Source organism: Macaca nemestrina, chromosome 3 (genome assembly GCF_043159975.1).
Source record: "Macaca nemestrina isolate mMacNem1 chromosome 3, mMacNem.hap1, whole genome shotgun sequence".
NCBI classification, from domain to species: Eukaryota; Metazoa; Chordata; class Mammalia; order Primates; family Cercopithecidae; genus Macaca; species Macaca nemestrina.
The window spans coordinates 131,037,659-131,042,322 of NC_092127.1; positions in this window are offsets into that span (position 1 = coordinate 131,037,659).

Sequence of the window (4,664 nt, forward strand, 5' to 3'; positions counted from 1 at the left end):
TACAATTGGAGTTTACATATTTTAAACTATGATTTCATGTTTCTACAGGAGCATCAGCTGCTGTATCAGGGAGCATGGGCTGTGGAAGGGTCAAAGGGCAGGTGTTTACTTGTGTCAGTCAAAGTGAATTTAAGGAAAGATTGGAGATGAATCCTAGGGCAGAGAGTCCCAGAGGCCACAATACCTATTATTGATCATTCCCACTCATTGACCTTCTGTCAGTTGACTTTTCCAGTGGGAATTTCACTGATAAATTCTCAAGAGTGAAGCAGCACTAGGAGAAACAGGTTCTTTCAATTTTAATGCAACAGCCCTGGAGATCTGGAGGGGTAAAGGTGAGAAGACAGCACCTGAAAGCAGCTGATTGGTGCTACTTTTTCCAGAAACTTTTCTCCTCAGCAGGCTTTTTCTCCCATCCTTTCAAAATTGGTGGTCTGAATTGCTAAGACTAGTTTCTGGTATGATAAGAAGGTAAAGATTGTCTCAAGGCAATGTAGGGCATCACATGGTGTTGGGAGATGTAAGAGAAAACTTAAAAAGCCTTTCTCTTAACTATCCTCTCATTCTACTCTAGGCTTCAGCCACCTAACTCCCTACACACTCTATCTAGTTCAAGATAGCTCTAGTCTCCTAGTTCTGGCCTAGAATCCAGGTTCACTTCTTTTATCTGTAGTGTGTCTAGGGTTGATTTGGAGGAGGGAACAAGTGTCCTATGCTAGCACACCATTTTTATAGAAGCGAAAGCCTATGTGTATGTATACATATACATATATATGCACACACACAAGTATACTTACCAAATGATCTTATTTTTGAAATGTAAAGTGTATAAACCCTTTGTTAGTGAAGATATATATGTATTTATTTAATAGGCCTTTCGTTAGTGAATATATTTATTTATGTTTGTATAAACATAAATAATGTAAAAAGATATACAAAAGTTTGAACTTTGATTTGCTTAGCAGAAAATCAGGGAGAGATTGTTAGATTTGCCTTTGTATTACTCTTTGTTGGGAAACAGCTCACATAACTTTGTAGCTTGAAATGAAATTACAGTTGACCCTTGAACAACATGGGTGTTAGAGTTAATGAGCCCACATAGTCAAAAATTCATGTATAACTCTTGACTCTCTCAAAACTGAACTATGCATAGCCTACTGTTGACTGGAAGTCTTTTTGATAAGATAAAGAGTTGATTGACATATGTATTTTATGTTATGTGTACTGTATACCAGTAAGAGAAAAGAAAATGTTATTAAAATCATAAGGAAGAAACAATTATATTTACCATTCATTAGGTGGAAGTGGCTCATCATAAAGGTCTTCATCCTCATTGTCTTCCCATTGATCAGGCTGAGGAAGAGGAAGAAGAGAAGGGATTGGTCTCACTGTCTCAGGAGTGCCAGAGGTGGAAAAAATCCACCTATAAGTAGCTCTGATATGGTTTGGCTGTGTCGCCACCCAAATCTCATCTTGAATTGTAGCTCCCATAATCCCCATGTGTCGTGGAGGGACCCAGTGGGAGGTAATTGAATCATGGGGGTGGATCTTTCCCATGCTGTTCTCATGGTAGTGAATAAGTCTCATGAGACCTGATGGTTTTATAAAGGGCAGTTCCCTGCACAAACTCTCTTGCTGGCCACCATGTAACACGTGCCTTTGTTCTTCCTTGCCTTCCACCATGATTGTGAGGCCTCTCCAGCCATGTGGAACTGTGAGTCCATTAAACCTCTTTCCTTTATAAATTACCCCGTCTAAGGTATGTCTTTTTAGGAGCATGAGAACAGACTAATACAGATCCTGTGCAGTTCAAATCCAGGTTGTTCAAGGGCAAACTGTAAAATAAACTATGTTTTTTAAATAACATGCACCAGCAGATGGCAGCATATTATAACACATTTGGTCAAACTTTATTGCTTTTCCTGAACAATGTGGGTCCCAGTGACCTGCTATTTCCACATTTGCTGTATTTAACTACAATAAAATGACATTAATGGATTATGCAATCCAATTCTCATTGTATTTGGGTTGGCTTCTTGCTTAAATAGTCATATGTGGTTTTTAATCTGTGTGACTAAGTCATTCTGATGCTCTTCCATTAGTTGTTACTCTTGCTTTGTTGCCATTAGCATATCTTCCTGGCTTAAAAGAAATACTCTCTTGATTTAAAAAACGACAAAAACTCTTTTGATTCTTTAATATCCTATTAAATAGAGAAGTTCTTTCATCTTTTTCTAAGGTCAGTTGAAAATCCAGTTTCTGACCATCGCAGCCTCAACCATAAGTCTCTGGTGGCCCCTTTTCCACCAGTGGACTGGTGCCAATAGAAGAAAAGGGTCTAAAATTAATGCTGTGCCTGGCAAAACACAGCCCCAAAAGAGTATGTTACTTTAGACAGTAGCTATCAAAAACACTTCACGTGACTTTGAGAATGGAGACTTAGTTTTATATACAAATGTATATTCAACAGCGAGAGTACTCAATACCTGACACATAGAGGTTTAAGAAATGCTCGTTAGATGAATAAGTAATTATGTAAGTGGGTACTTTGAATATTTTAGGTCAGTGATGTCCAATAGAACTTTTTGTAAATGATGGAAATGTTCTATATCTGTGCTGCTCAAAATAGTAACCGTGAATATTTTGTGCTTAAAATGTGATTAGTATGACAGTAATGACTAAATGTGATTCGTAAGAGGAAATACATTTTTATTTTATTTCATTTGTCTAAATAACTTCATCCAGTTAGTGGCTTTCATATTGGATAGTGTAGCTTTTAGTGCTTAGTGACGTTATGCAATTTTGTATTCTCCACTGCTAAGTGTTAATGGATGATGAAGGGCTGAGCCCTTCTGTCTCAGCTGAATACATAAGCCCCCTTTTTGAATACTGTCTACACATTCTGAAAATATTAAATAAAGTATACTTGGTGCAATTATTCAAGATTTAGGCATTTGACAAATAACTCACTATATATTCATGTATGTTTGCCTGTAGGAGCTCAGCCTTCAAACGGTCTTCTTTCTCTAACTTTCTCCAATCAGGAAGATCAGTTTCCAGATGATCCTAATTTGGCTAAGATGGTATAAATATGAATGTAGTCATACTAGGCTTTTTTCCCTAGCGTTTTCAAAGCGTCAGCATTATAAAAGAGAGAGAAGAAAAAAAATTCCAAACTCATGTAAGGAAATTGTGAGTGCATGATTTTTATTTTTTATTCTACTTTATGCTCTAGGGTACGTGTGCACAACATGCAGGTTTGTTACATGGGTATGCATGTGCCATGTTAGTGTGCTGCACCCATTAACTCGTCATTTACATTAGATATATCTCCCTGCCCCCTCCCCCAACCCCACAACAGGCCCCGGTGTGTGATGTTTGCCTTCCTGTGTCCAAGTGATCTCATTCTTCAATTCCCACCTATGAGTGAGAACAGAATGCATGATTTTTAATAGTGAATTTTTTTCCTATTACTATTGATCCCATAGCAGGATTTCTTAACTGAGGGTCATTTTGCTCCTCAAGGGACATTTGGTAATGTCTGCAGTAAGTTTTGGTTGTTGGAACTTTGCAGGGGAGTACTACTGGAACCTAGTATCTAAAGTTTAGGAATGTTGATAATATCACAATGCATAGGACAGTTTCTCCCCCTCCCTCAATAAAGATTTAACTGTGCCAAAATGTCAATAGCACTGAGATTGAGAAATCCTGCATTGTAGCGATGACTCAAACAGAATGAATTTGAATTTGTTGCCACATATATATTTTAACATATACAATATCCTATTATGTGGGGCAAGAGAGACTCAATATAAAACTCCCCAAAAGATGTTAGCACAGCAATTATCTCATTAACTAAATTAATTTTAAAAGGGAGGTGGGAATAAAGGTTTAGACACACAGAATAAGCATGGATTTTGTTAAATACTAGTCCACAGTCATGTACAGTACTATAAAATATGCAATTAAATACATATAAAAATGACGACTTCAACATAATAAGTAATTCCAAAGATATTTTCTTGATTATCTATAAATATTAATATACAAAAAAATGCTGGCCACTTTTAGTAATAAATGTAAATATTACACAATAAAGTCTTTACCAAAATCTTGTATCAAATTGTTTGTGAATGTCTAATTTTATAATGACTTCTCCTGTAAGGTGTTTCTGAATATCTAATTTATATTGATTTCCCATTCTGCAGAACCCTTAATTGTTCTGAAGTTTGTTGAAAATTGTTTAAAGAAAATACATTGAGATAATTTTAAAAAGTGAAAAGTAAGTTTACACAAAGATTGAAACTTCTCTCATTTTAAAGATGAAACTGAAACTAGCTCTTTCTCACCGAATCATTGCCTCTTTTCCTTTCAACTTAAAAATGCCAAGAAAGGTTGCCTTTAATTTATGAGTATATAAAAGCATTTTTACATAGTTCAGAGCAGAATCCTGTACAAAGCAATCTTGACAGTTCTCTTGACAGGGATTTATTGATTGCTCCAAAATAAACATCAGTGTAATTGTTTAAAGAGACAGTGTAATTGTTTAAAATCTACATCATTGAGTGTAAATATAAATGTCAATCTTTTTCAAGTTTCTAAGGAAGTTAAATGCACTTCTGAGGGCAAAGGGGAATGGATTCACAGTAGTGCCATCTCTTAAG